Source organism: Oryctolagus cuniculus, chromosome 3, assembly GCF_051225735.1.
Source record: "Oryctolagus cuniculus isolate XC-2025 breed Fujian yellow rabbit chromosome 3, ASM5122573v1, whole genome shotgun sequence".
In the NCBI taxonomy this organism is placed as follows: domain Eukaryota; kingdom Metazoa; phylum Chordata; class Mammalia; order Lagomorpha; family Leporidae; genus Oryctolagus; species Oryctolagus cuniculus.
In genome coordinates, this window is record NC_142869.1 from 30,283,219 (window position 1) to 30,298,305 (window position 15,087).

At 38.3% G+C, this 15,087-nt stretch overlaps 1 protein-coding gene and 1 long non-coding RNA gene across 51 annotated transcripts in view; one reads left to right on the top strand and one right to left on the bottom strand.

Moving 5' to 3' along the window:
• MAP2 (microtubule associated protein 2) overlaps nt 1-15,087 on the bottom strand; it is a 313,061-nt gene that overhangs the window by 103,217 nt on the left and 194,757 nt on the right. For all 50 annotated transcript variants that reach the window (XM_089329961.1, XM_051849208.3, XM_008259081.5 and 47 more), the window contains one exon: nt 1,007-1,084. The gene's annotated coding sequence lies outside the window, so the exon portion shown is untranslated. The remainder of the gene's footprint in view (nt 1-1,006; nt 1,085-15,087) is intronic.
• Nucleotides 1-15,087, top strand: part of LOC108176883 (uncharacterized) — a 168,762-nt gene that overhangs the window by 18,756 nt on the left and 134,919 nt on the right. The window lies entirely within an intron of this gene.

Genomic DNA, 15,087 nt, shown 5'->3' on the forward strand with positions numbered 1-15,087 from the left:
TATTGCTTATAGCTCTTGCTGATGCTACCATTGAACTAGTGTCTTTTTACACTTTATCGTTAATCTCTTTATTTAGTGGAGCATTAAGCCATTGACTTTTATTTAATAAAAATATGTTATCTCAAAAACTAAAAAAAGATTATATATATTCAGTACTTTAAATAAAACAAAAACAAATTAAAAGGCATTCCATAGAGTTTCCTTGAGTAAAAAAATCATTAATTTGTAATATTATTATAATTTTATTCTGCATATATCACTGGAATTTTGAGTTCAAAAGAAGATATAAAATAAAGGAAATATTTGGTTCTGTTTTTTAAATAAAGTATTTATTTATTTATGCATGAAACAACTGTACTTGGATATGTAACAAAGGCAAACATAAAAGTTTGTTATGCACTTATTGCACTTCTAATACAGGATCTCTGATTTTCTTCTATAAATATAGAATCTATTCAAAATGAACAAGAATTGGATTGTTAGGAATTTCTATGACAACACAAAACCTCTCTCAAATAGCTGGGGCTGGCATTCTCTCCAGTGCCTACTACTTCCACACCTGTGAGTACAACCTCAAGTGAATTCCTCTTCCACTTATTAGCCCCCTAAGTCTGCCTCATGGCCCTCATTTATAAAATGGGGGTGAATCCCAGTATCTACTTTACATAACTGATAAATTTAGTAAAGTAAGCTAAGACCATGCCTAACATGCTGTAGGTACAGCAGTAACATTATTGGCATCAAGAACTATAGAAGAGACAGGCTTAGTTCAATCCTCCTTTCAGAGAAATATCTTTTCATTCTGTTGCTTTGAAATTAATCCAAACACTATGAACTATTTTAACAATTCTAAATATATTAGCTATAGGAATACTAAGTGTATTGCTTCTTTATCAAGATGAAATAATATTTTTAAAGATACATTAGAAACATGGTTATACTAATGAGAAATTCTTCACAGCTGCTGGTAACTAGGGTAACTAGTTCCTAGTGGATAGGGTCTCACCTATTCAAGGAAGAGATGAAATAGTGGAGTTTGTTGTGTCGTGTTCTCAGAGGGTTGGTGATGTGTTCTGGCTTCTGTCTGAAAAATATAAAATAGAAAATTAATAATTTAATCTTTGATCCATGTACATCAACCAGATCATGTAGTTCAGTACAAAATGAAACTCATGGTTTTCCTATCTGTCTTTATATTAGTTAACTATGAGACTAGAAGATCAATTTGATGATGGCTTTTGTGGTTTTCATTGATCATTTATAACCTGGTAGGCACTAACTCAGATGTTTACCTTGAACAGTGAAAATGCTATTGAATGCTTTTCTCACTTTTTAGCTTCACTCCAATGATGCTTCATTAATTATCATATCTAATGAAGAATATATTTTTGAATTGTTTTCACCTAATACATAGCATATAATCATACTTTCTTCCTAAGAGAATACCTTTGTGATGTAAATTGTTAATTATATCCAATAAGCTTGGAAGGACTGGCTTCTAGCCCAGTTCACATTGATTCTCTTTAGCACAGGGTGGAGAGAATTCATTAACTAATTAATTTTTCTCTGTACAATGCAACACTTATTGACATTCAGAATCTTAGACATCATTCTAGTTTAGTAATTCTACTTAAGAATTGTATCTTGAAGAATATAGACTACTTATTACTGATGTGGTACCTAGGAAGAAACCAGAAATATGAGAAAGCACTAAGGCTTGTTTTTAACTCATAAACCATTCATGTGCAAGCATTCTCATCTATAGGGAAGATTACAAAGGTGCACAATGCACAAAGGATTCCATAGCTGAGACCTATTATGAAGTCCAGCTCTCCTACATTAGGTGTTTACAAACATGCATCTCTATGCCTTTTTCCAGGGACTGTGTGATTTTATCCCTGGTAGAGTGGACACCACTGTATCCTTAAGGAAGATGCTGTTCTACAGATAAAGGACCCTGAGATTCAAATGTCGTAGCTTACTAACTCTTGTTTAAGATTCAGCAAAGTTTGAAAAACAAGATGTAGATGGCTAAATTCTTGTCTACAATCCTTCAAAGTGCATCTGGATATGTGCAGACAAAAGAGTGTTTCCAAAGCCAAAAATACCAAGTGGGCCAGATTCTCTATTAAGGACTTTTACGTGTATCAGCTCATTTAATTTGTGAACATTCAGACACAATGTACAGCAGCAAACAAGTCTACTAATAAATATTAAAGTTACAAAGACTTAAAGTTTAAATAAATAAAATTTTGCAAGCAGTAAGAATGATGGTAGAATTCTCTATTCACTGTAATACTTGAATAATTCTTATAAAAGAAGGGTGTGACACCTAAATCTTTGTACCCAGCTTTTTTTTTTCACTCTAGTTTAATGTGATTCTCAAAACTTGAATATAAGTAACCATATATTCAGAGTTTTATACACTATAACTTAAGACTATTTAAATAACTTTTAAGGATAGTTTTAATCATAAGCATATTAAAGATGATAGGTTGACTTCAGAACAAAAACAAAAATACCTCTGGATCTTGTTCAGAAAAAAAGTCTTTAGGGACTGAATGAGTGAATGTTGAATAAAATATCAAGTTTCTTTTTAGACTCCCTATTTTCCTTGAATTCCCTGGAGTGCATATCAAGCACCCATGCATGCATGTATGTAAGTGTGCAAGTGCACTTTATATAAGTATCTGTGTTTTTTATCCTAGTAAGAATAAGAAAAGGAACTTTATAGAATAATGATCAGCAAGCTATGGTCCATGAATTGGCTCCATCCTTGGTGCCTATGTTTGTAAATTCAGTGTCAATGTAGTCCATGGCTATGTAGCTGAGAAGCTATGACAGAGACCATGTGACCTGCACAACTCCAATGTTTACTGCTAAATGTATGTTGACATATCTGAGTCAAAGAATATAGCCATTATCTGAATAATATTTAAAAATAGTACTAAAATATATTGCCTTTTAATCTTTCCAAAAATTAACTCAGGAATTATTTATGTTTAAAAATGAAAAAAAAAATTTTTTGACAGGCAGAGTGGACAGTGAGAGAGAGAGACAGAGAGAAAGGTCTTCCTTTGCCGTTGGTTCACCCTCCAATGGCCGCTGCGGCTGGCGCGCTGTGGCCGGCGCACCGCGCTGATCCAATGGCAGGAGCCAGGTACTTGGGCCATCCTCCACTGCACTCCCTGGCCACAGCAGAGAGCTGGTCCGGAAGAGGGGCAACCAGGACAGAATCCGGTGCCCCAACCGGGACTAGAACCCGGTGTGCCGGCGCCACAAGGCGGAGGATTAGCCTAGTGAACCGCGGTGCCGGCCAAAAATGAAATTCTAAAAGCTAATTTTATCTCCTAAAGAATTAGGAAATAATTGGCAACAGGATAATAAGATTATTAGAAATTTCAGGATACTCAGTACTAGCAATAAAAACCACGCTCAATTTGTTCATAATCTTGATTTTTGTGGGTTTTTTTGTTTGTCTGTTTAAAAGTGAAATTTGAATTTGGCACTGCGGTGTCAGCAGGTTAAGTGACTGGCATCCTATATGGGCACTGGTTCAAGTCCCAGCTACTCCACTTCTGGTCCCGTTCCCTGCTAATGCATTGGGGAAAACAGCAGAAGATGGCTGAAGTGCTTGGGCCCCTGCCACACATGTGGAAGATCCAGATGTAGTTCCAGGCTCCTGGCATTGGCTGGCCCAGCCCTGGCCATTGCAACCATTTGAGGATTGAACCAGCAGATGGATGATCTTTCTGTCTGTCTGTCCCTCCCTTTCTCTTTTTAATCTCCTTTTCAAATAAATAAATAAATCCTTTAAAAAATAAGAATGACCACCTATTTTCCTAGGCTTTTTTTTTATGAGAAAGAGATAAATACCATCTGGAAATTAATTTTTACATGCAATTTATGGTCCATTTCCTAAGGCATATAAATCTGAATAGTCATCTTAAATCCACAAAGTGGTAATATTTATTATATCTCAAAATGATTAAATCACTAAAATGGGTTTTTGTTATTAGTATCATTTGGCACAGTTTTAGTATTAGAAGCGTTATACAGAGTGGCTGCAAGATCCTCCAAATAATGTTAGCAAACATTTATAGCATTTTCTGTGTGCCAGAACTTCATATATATTAACTCCTTTATTCCTATATTCCTCTATATAACTCTCTAACTACTATTAACCTCACTCTAAAGATGAGAAAACAGGCCAACACAACTTAAGTGTCCTTTCTAGCATCACACAGCTAGAAAGTAGCCAAACCTCTTGATTACATACCAGCTTTTTACAGAATTGAGAATTGGTTTTAGGTCTCCAACTTTAGCTAAAGACAATTTGAAGCATAAAGACTTATGGCTCCTCTGAGAAGTGCTATTTCACTATGGCAATTTTCTATTTACTAAAAATACTTGCTAAGCACATTTATTTTTCAGCATATCAGCTTCTTGAACAAATCAAAATTTACTCAGCTACAATTCTACCTCTTATTTTTATCCATTATTTCCATCAAGTTTGCTTCTGTCACTTTCCAGAAAATCTTAGAGGTGGGTATAATATTGTTGGGAATAATGACTGAAATCACTTGACAAAATAATTGATTATTATGTTTAAGAGGTAGCCTATACAAGATAGAGAATAGCATGTATGATGTACATTGTGTTGGGTAAGTCATTAATAAGAGGTTGAAAATAAATAATTGTTCAGCTATATACTAAATCAGATTTTATCAACTGATGATGCAGATAAACAAATGTGCTTACACTGCACCAAGGCTGCATATAGCATTTGTCTGGCTTCTGGCAAATTCATATGCAAGCTATATGCAAGTAGAGTACTGAAGTTAGAAGGATAAATTAATGAATATTTTTATAACTCCATAGGCTAAATATTACCAAGGTATTGTATTCTCAACTGATGTAAGAACCTACATTTCATTAAATAACAAAAATTACTAACACAAAGTCTTCCTGGATTGTTGAACCAAGATTTACTGTTTATTTGCCTTTGAAACACATTTTAGCATAAATAGTGTGTTGCTGGAATCCTAAATGGTGTTTCTGAAGAACAAACTTAACCTCAACAACTAGAAACTTCAGTCAGCTTTCAAATAAGCAATGATAGCATTTATCTTTATCTCTGTTATCCAGCTGCTCTATAAAATTAAGAATAATTCATGTAATTCAATTCACTTGTATAGGACAACAAGATTTCCCCTACTGAGGACCAAATTTTTAAAATACTTGGTGATATATCTATCATCCAGTCTTTAAAACTGCTAACATAAGATAATTTAGTCTCACATGCTACTGAACCATTTCTATTCCTCAATATGATTTACAATCAGTTCATTCTCTACTTGTTCCCAAGTAGAAGAAAGGCCTTGTGAACAGGGGTCACTGATAGCTGGGCAGATCAGGAAAGGATCTGTCTTTTTAGGGACTTTTGTTAAAGTAATTTTTAGGAGGACACTAAATTTCCTGCAAAGGAAATATAATTCACAACACACACTTGAAAGAATTAAAAAATTATTAATAAAAACTCTAGTTAAAAACATAGTCTTCTACAGGATCACAGTCAGTAAGAATTCTCCCCTTCCACCTCCAAACCTGCTTCTCCAGGCTATGGCTGACCTAGCAGGTTGGGTTAAGCTGATTTAGTAGCAATGATGTCCAAAAGCATCTCAACATAATTCAAGGCAGTAAAAATAGTATACAAGCAGGTGAAGGATAAAGGGGCAGGATTAGTCAGAAAGTCAGGCTAAAGTCCCAGAGGCTTTATATAACAAAGATTTATATCCTGCTCACAGAAATCCTAATGCAAGTACAATGACTCCAGGCATCTTTCCCTTGTGGTGACTGACATATCTGGGTACATTGTTCTTGCGGCTCAACTCCTGGTTTTAGGATTACAGAAGTAGGGGAAGATGATATTCGAATGGCTGAACATTGCCTCTTGAATGCTTTAATGAGAAAATGACACTTATTACTTCCTCTCAGCTCACTGAACTGAACTTGGCATTGCTTAAAAGCAAGAGATTGAGAGACATTGAGGGATAAATGCATATTTCATGAACTATAAATACTTCCCTCATAGGGTGAATGAGGCATGATGACATTGGTCCAGCAGGCTACTTTAGACTTTTTCCTTATTGAAAGGGTTGCTCCATAATATCAGCTTTTACTTCTTTTGCTAAATTGTTACCACATGCTGAGTCTGACTCAATGTATAAATAACACAAATATCTCACTTCATAAATATGAATTTGCACTGAAATGTGGAGAACCTTGAGCAGCAACAGGGCACATGTGTCATTGTTTTGTTTATTTATATATTACACTGTTGTTTTCTGTTCCTACTCAGAACACATCTGAAGACATATAATACTTCTTTGCTTGACAGAAGCCATCTGTTTTTGTTTCTAAATTTTATACAATTATAGCTCTTTATTTTTAATTATTTACTCATTTTAAATTGACAGATAAATTCATATATATTATCATGTACAACATGATACTTTGAAACGTATATATTGTGGGATGGCTAAATCAAGTTTATTAACATATGCAATCTCATATAATTTTTATTTTTTTCATGTGAACACTTAAATTATTTTTTTCAGGAATATAAGAAATTAACTGTAGTCACTATATTGTACAATCAGATTCTTAAACTTATTTCTCCTCCCTCAATGAAATTTTGTAACCTTTGACCAACCTCTCCTATTATCCTCCTTCTATCCAACCTCCCCAGCTTTATATACTCACCATTCTTCTCTCTATTTCTATGAGATCGATCTACTTTTTTAGATCCTACATGAGTGTGATCATGTGGTGCTTGACTTTCTTGCTTGGTTTACATTATTCAATATAATATCCTCCAGTTCATCTATACTGTCACAAATGACAGGAGTTTCCTTTTTCTAAGGTTGAATAGTATTCTATTATATTCTCTCCTTCTGTGTGTGTGTGAATATGTATATATATACATATGTGTGTACCTGTACATATACATAAATATATACATATAATATTTTATTTACCCATTAATATATTGATCGACACCTAGGTTGATTCCACATCTTGGCCATTGTGAATAATAATGCAATAAACATGAGAGTGCATATGTCTACAGTACTGATTTCTTGATATACTGTGGTAGTAAACCCACAGTAATGGGATTACTGGCTATATGGCAGTTTATTTTTTAAATTTTCTGAGGAACTCCATACTGTTTTCCACAATGGCTGTACTAATTTACATTCTCACAACAGTGTTCATGGGTTCCCTTTTGTCTATGACCTCACCAGCACTTATCTTTTATCTTTCTGTTAATAGTCATTTCAGTATAACAATAAACTTTAGAAATGGTAGCATAAATTAATGGAGATACACAGTTTCAACTCCCTGTTTAATTGCAGCTCTCTTCTCTATTAAGTATCCTTAACCACCTCCAGGAATGTCTCTGATAACACGGTTCTTATAACTTTCACTTATTTACATTCCTACAAGTTATTTATATGGTTAATTAAGGCTCCTAAAAATAAATCCACTTCCCATATGGTCACAATGGCTGGTCAGGGCTGGGCTGGGTTGGAAACCAGGAGCTAGCAACTCAATCCAGGTCACTTACATGACTGGCAGGTAGCCAGTTACTTGAGTCACCAACACTGTCTCCTAGGGTCAACGTTATTAAGAAACTGGAGTCAGGAGCCAGAGCTGAGAATTGAAAACAAGCACTACCATGTGGGTTACGGGTGTCCTAAGCAGCATCATAACTACTAGGCTAAACATGAAACCCAAGAACCCCAGATTTAATAAGAATCATGTTAAGTCTATTTAGAGAGAACTCCCCAGCCTTGGTATGTAATTATCCTGGATACCTGATCAAATTCCATATCCTTTGCCTTTGATGTCTAAGTCTTTGGCCTTCCTTCAGCAAGAAACTGGTTCAGTATGTTTAGTAAGAATCACTATATCCCTGATATTTCTTCTCAGAAACTTTCCATTCAAGGCACCTTCACTTTGCTAGATATCTATACATAGATAACTGATTTTGCTTTATTTAGAGTTGAGCCCAGTCTCTTTCTCCTGTTGCAATATTCTTGTTGTAATAGTCCCAATATTGCAATATTTTCTTTGCAATAGTTCTGGATAGTCTTCCTTTCTACTTTAACAAGTGTCAGAAAATCTTTTCCTGTAATAGCTCCAGTGGAAAGATGGCTTGTCAAAAAGGCAGCAAGAGAGACTTCATCAGAAACCAATTCTGTTAGTACCTTGATTTTGGACTTCTAACCTCTAGAATTGAGAAAACAAATTTCTATTGCTTATGCTACCCAGTCTTGGCATTCTTTCATGACAGCCAGGGTAGACCAATCCACACCCCTACCACTGTCTATTTCTGTACAATGCCACCAACAATATATGTTATTTATTGGCTCAGTGTCTCTCTACTCCACCTAAACTGATCTGTGAGCTGTAGAAGAGCAGAGGCTATTTTCTTTTGTATTAACTACTCTATATCCCATTCTGACTAGGAAGTAATTAAATTCCACCTTAGTAAATAAAAGAAAAACCCTCAAATTTTAGATTCGGAAGCTGTGTCAGAACCCTGGACCATCATTTACTATCTGTGTAATATTAGGCCTTCTAACTTTTTGCATACTCAGTGTTCCAAGAAAATGAAGAATATTACTGGGGCTTTCTTCGCAAGGGTTAAATAAAATCGTGTGGTTAGGAAAGTACTTTGACAATTGTGGAAAATTGTAAAGTGTCAGTTTCAGTCTTCAAATTGTATTTTTTCACCATTTCGCACTTCTATGTGTTTCCCATGAAGAGATCCTGTATCAAGTTGAACAGGATCCCTGTGTTCATAGTACCATGTGGTTTCTTAGCATCAACTCTTCTCTTTAGTTTTGTTTAGCATCCAAATGCCATTTGTAAGTTCCTAAGACATAGGGTGTCTTTGAGAAGGACTATGCCAGAGAATGCAAGCATTTCATTCACTAATAGCCCAGAGTTCACCTGCTGGGAGCCATCTGTCAACCTGCAGCAGCATACAGAGATATCAGGAAAAGGCACTTGGCTGAACCCTGGTGACAGAGCACCAGGCTATTTTGAGGTTAATGTGGGCATTCAGATTCCAGCTGTGGTCTACAGAAGTCAGAATTTGGCTGACTGATATTCTTTGCCTGAGCTTTTGCACTCTCTAACATTCCTGACTGGAAAAAAGGACAGTACTCCACACTAGAGAGAAGAAAATATAGGCTATTTGTAGTCATCTGACTGGAAAAAACAAAACTCTGACACCTCTACTTCCAGCCCGAAGAGCAAAAAGCTCTGGAAGCAGAAGGATTTCACCACTCACTGGAGTCTTGGGGAAGAGTTTACAATGAAGGATGTTTTGCGACTGATTCCTGTCCTTTATCTTTTGCTCCATTTTGAACAAGAGGTAAAGCATGACAACTTTCAACCAGCACAGTAGGGTACAGTTTAGAAACATCCCCTCCCCCTTCTGTAATGTTAATTTGAAAGATCTTCTTTTCCACCCCCAGTTATTTTCCTAATAGGGGCAGCCAACACTTTATTGCCAAAGAAATTGCCTGCAATGATCCATTAAAAAAGTAGGGATATCTTAATTGAGTAGGAATATTAGTTACTGGCTGAGAAAATATACCAACATAAAAGCTGGCCCTGAAATAAAAATGAATAAATTATGTCAGCACTCCCAAGTGTCCTGTAATTTCTATAACAACATCCCTGCGTGCATGATCTGATAATTCTCACTTCAACACTCTTAAAATATTGAGATGCACAAAGATATATTATTAATATTTCATCAAAGACAAGGGGGTGGATTTGCATGGAGCTGATGGGAACAAACAAAGAGTTGCCTCCCTATGAACAGAAGGCAAAGGAGGAGGCAGATTGTCATATGGGGAGCTCTTTTCAAATGTTTTTCCTCTTCTATTATTCTGTTGGGGGTCATGCAGTTCCCCACCACTGTGCTCCTTTCAAAAGGGTGTTCTATTATAATACTTTACTTAATTGGCTTAGATTTTAGTAAACAGACACCACTGAGATGAAGGAAAATGGGTTGGAAGAATGGGGGGGAGCAAAAAATCCACACAGGAGGAGATACAAAGGGACATCCAGACCAGAATGCAGAGCTGGGCCAGATTCCAGAGGACCCAGGCGGCTCGGATTCCTGAAAGGCTTTTATCTAAAGCTCCCGTTGGCCACTTAACATCTATAATCAAACAACATGTGTCCGATTTATATAAAAATATAAAAATAAGATTAAAGTCTGGGCTACAAAACACAGCAAGTAAGCCAATGAGTAAGCAAGTAAACATTCCAGCTGCTCTGATTACCAGTATTCTGAAGGAATGAAGGTCGCTGGTTCCTTGCTTGGGTTCCTCTCGGCTTCCCTGTGACATTTGCCACGTTTGGTTTTTTCAGGCACAAAAATTTCCTTCAGAGATATATTTTAATCTCAAAGTCTTGGGGCATTTTTTTTCCAGCTACTCTAGTTGACAGAATTTTAAAAATATATTAACTTATATAACTAAATCACAATTTAAAAAACCCTCATTCTCTGTCTATAGGCTAAAGGCAGAGGTAGGGCTTAAAGGCTCCCAATGATCTCCTCTATCTGGGGCCTCCCTAACCCTGGAAGGCCAGCAACCTATGCTGCAAGTGTCCCTGCAACTGGTTACCTGCACGACTTTGCATTTAGCAGAGCGTTTAAAACAGATTCTAGGCCGGCGCCGTGGCTCACTAGGCTAATCCTCCGCCTTGCGGCGCCGGCACACCAGGTTCTAGTCCCGGTCGGGGTGCCAGATTCTGTCCCGGTTGCCCCTCTTCCAGGCCAGCCCTCTGCTGTGGCCAGGGAGTGCAGTGGAGGATGGCCCAAGTGCTTGGGCCCTGCACCCCATGGGAGACCAGGATAAGTACCTGGCTCCTGCCATGGGATCAGCGCGGTGCGCCGGCCGGCCGCGGAGGCCATTGGAGGGTGAACCAACGGCAAAAGAAAGACCTTTCTCTCTGACTCTCTCTCTCTCACTGTCCACTCTGCCTGTCAAAAAAAAAAAAAACAAAAAAAAAAACAAAACAAAAAAAAACAGATTCTAGAAGTGTTCTGTTAATAAAGATCTAAAGATTCCACAGAAGTTTTTTTTTTTTGCTTTAATTTATTTATGATTTTACTTTTTCTATTTCACATCCTATTTTTTAAGAAATATTTATTGGGGCCAGCGCCTTGGTGCTATAGGTTAATCCTCTGCCTGTGGCGCAGGCATCCCATATGGGCGCAGGTTCTAGTCCCAGCTGCTCCTCTTCCAATTTAGCCCTCTGTGTTGGCCCGAGAAAGAAGTAGAAGATGGCCCAAATCCTTGGGCCCCTGCACCTGTGTGGGAGATCGGGAAGAAGCACCCTGGCTCCTGGCTTCAGATTGGCACAGCTCTGGCTGTTGCGCCCATTTGGGGAGTGAACCAATGGATGGAAGACCTTTCTCTCTGTTTCTCCCTCTCATTGTCTATAACTCTACCTCTCAAATAAATAAAATCTTTTAAAAAAAGGAAAAATGTATTTATTTGAAAGTCAGTTATACAAAGGGAGAGGCAGACAGAGAGATCTCCCTGCTGCTTCACTTCCCAGAGGGCAGCAACAGCCAGGGCTGGGCCAGGCTGAAGCCGAAGCCAGAAGTCAGGAGCTTAATCCGGTTCTCCCAAGTGGGTGGCAGGGGCCAAACCACTTGGGCCATTTTCAGCTGCCTTCTAGGCCACTAGCAGGGAACTAGATGGGAAGTGGAGCAGCTGGGTCACGAACCAGCACCCATATGGGATGAGGGTGTCGCAGGCAGAAGTTTTACCTACTACACCACAATGCTGGCCCTTCACATCCTATGTTTTATGTGAATCTAAACTGAAAGTCATTCTGCTGAAAGGAATTTCAAAATTCCTACAGCAAAAGCAAAGAAAGAATGGAAATATAGTTAACAAGAGACTGGAAGTCATTTGTGACTTCCTACTTACCTCATGTTTTGAGTGACTGTCTTAGCATGAACTGAGTGTCTTTTCTTACACATAGCAAGTCCACTTCCAACTCATAAAGTACTCTCTCTGATTCCTTAAATCCATTGGTAACTACTTGGAAGGAGTTAAGATCCTGATCTAAGAGAAAGTATTCTTCCCAGAAGACTCCAAGAATTCACTGAATGCCATTACAGTAGGAGATAGGCAAAAGGCAGCAAGAGCTCATTAAATCTCCATATAACTTCAAAATAACACTAAAATCCGGAACACAGATTTCAACTAAGATGTAAGAAAGCACATACGATACCACGGCTATGTCAAAAGATAAAGATCCTGGGGCTGGCATTATGGCATAGCAGGTAAGGCTGCTGCCTGTGACACTGGCATCCCATAGGGGCACTGGTTTGAGACCCAAAAGTTCCACTTCCAATCCAGCTTCTTCCTGTTAATGTGCCTGGGAAAACACAGTAGAGGATGGCCCAAGTGCTTGGGTCCTTGCACCCATGTGAAAGATCAGGAAAAAGCTCCTGACTCCTGTCTTCAGCCTGGCCCAGCCCCAGCTATTAATGGTCATTTGAGGAGTGGATGGAAGATCTCTCATCCTTTCTCTGTCTCTTCCTCTCTTTGTGTAACTCTGACTTTCAAATAAGTAAATAAATCTTAAAAATAGATAAAGATCCTTAAGCATCAGATGTTACAACCTTTTCTGTTCTTAAATAAGAGTTCCTTTGAAGTTTATCATAATGTCACATTTTTATGCTTTCAAGGAGCCCATGCATTTCAAAAAAGATATTTACCATTCATCTCTTACTTACAATGTTCTCAAATATTGACCATTTATAGCATCACATAAAAAATGTCTAACATTTTAGTGCAATATAAATGTTTCTCTCATTCAATCAACAAATTACTTGCTATAGTAGCCTGCTGAATAGCACAGTGAGTCTCCAGTGGGGACCACAAAGACTGTTATTTATGTTATTGTTTGGCGGCTGACAAACTGAGTCACAACAGACCCTGGGAAATTTTCTGGTTCCCAACTTCTTGGAGAATTTGTTTTTAGCATTATACAAATGAACCATCATTTCTTTGAAGTAATTTAAATTTAAATCCTTTTTCCTCAAAAAGAAACCATCTGTGAAGGTATTTTAAAAACAATCAGTATTACTGTAATAGAACTCCTTAAAATATCAAGGTAAGCTTTTTTTTTTTTAAGATTTATTTATTTATCTGAAAGACAGGGTTACAGAGAGGCAGAGGCAGAGACAGGGAGAAAAAGGCCTTCCATGTGCTGTTTCACTCCCCAGATGGCTGCAAAGGCCTGGGCTGGGCCGATCCAAAGGCAGCAGCCAGGAGCCAGGAGCCAGGAGTTTCCTCCAGGTCTCCCACACAGGTGCAGGGGCCCAAGGACTTGGGCCATTTTCTACTGCCTTCCCAGGCCATAGCAAAGAGCTGGATTGGAAGCGGAGCAGCCCGGACTCAAACCAGTGCCCATATGGGATGCTGGCACTGCAGACCAAGGCTTTAACCTGCTGAGCTACAGCATCAGCCCCAAGATAAGTTTTAAATTGATAGCATTATATCAAAAATGTACATGCATTTTAAAATTAATACTTGAATAATAATTATAAAATATGCATTTTATAATTTTCCAAATATTGTAAGGATTCATCATATTAAATAATCAACAAGCTTTGAACCCTTTTCAAGTACTAGCCTTTAAAACAGAGGTAATCAGGGCTGGTGTTGTGGGTTGGGCCAAGCCAGTGGCATCCTATATGAGTGCCAGTTTGAGTCCTGGCTCCTATATTTCAGATCCAGATCACTGCTAAAGCACTTGGGAAGGCAGCAGAAGATGGCCTACATCCTTGGGCCCCTGTTTTCCATATGGAAGACCCAGATGGAGTTCCAGGCTCCTGGCTTCAACCTGGCCCAACCCTGGCTGTTGTAGCCATTAGGGAAGCAAACCAGCTGCAGAAAAGTCAACCTGCTTATATTTCTTTCTGTTTTTCTGTGTGTGTGTGTGTGTGTGTGTAACTCTGTCTTTCAAATAAATAAAACAAATCATTTAAATAATGGTGATTATCAAGTTTTTTTTTTAAGAAAATAGAGTAATTTCCTTGTTAGTGTCCCATAAAAATGTTACATTAAATGAAATGAAATGTAAATCACTTTGAGCACACACATACAACAGAGCCATCTGTCTTTGGCAGAACCTTCTGAAGGCTCAAGTTTTAGAGCAACCCAGCACATCTGTCTTCCAGTCTGGGATCAGGTTGCACAGAGTTTTAGTTTGTTTCCTTCATAGTGATACAAGCTGGCAAGTCTCTGGCTAACTTTACACACAGTAGTGTTTGCAGACTCTAATGCGTAGTTTTCCTCTGGGCTCTCTGCTTGTTAAATTACAATAATCTGAAGCAGCTTTTTCCATATATACCCTATCCCTGCCTCTGAAGTGTTATCTCTCTCTCTCTCTCTCTTTAAACATTTATTATTTCTTTGAAAGGCAGAGTTACAGAGAGGCAGAAAGAGAGGGGAGGTAGAGGGAGGCCTTCAATACACTGGTTCACTGCCCCGATGGCCGTAATGGCTGGAGCTGGGACGATCAGAAACCAGGAGCCAGGTGGTTCCTCCAGATCTCCCACATGGGTGCCAGGGCCCAAGGTCGTGGGCCATCTTCCACTGCTTTCCCAGGCCACAGCAGGGAGTTGGATTGGAAGCGGAGCAGCCAGGACCCGAATCAGAGCCCATATGGGATGTTGGCACTGCAGGCAGTGGCTTTACCTGCTATGCCACAGTGCCGGCCCAGCTGAAGTGCTATCTCTTAAAGTTCATTTCAGAAAAGTTATGCTTGGCAAGAAGGGTTCATACCTTGTTCTTAGTCTGTGGCTGTCGATAACTATGAGTTTCAGGGGTTATTGACTGAGGTTGTTACTGGATCATGTGCAACGACATTCACTTTCTTTTTCTGGATACTTCATGCAAAAAAGACCTAGGATAGCAAGTTACAGCAAGGAGCTGTTCCACACAACAGAAACAAATGCTTTGGAGTCAG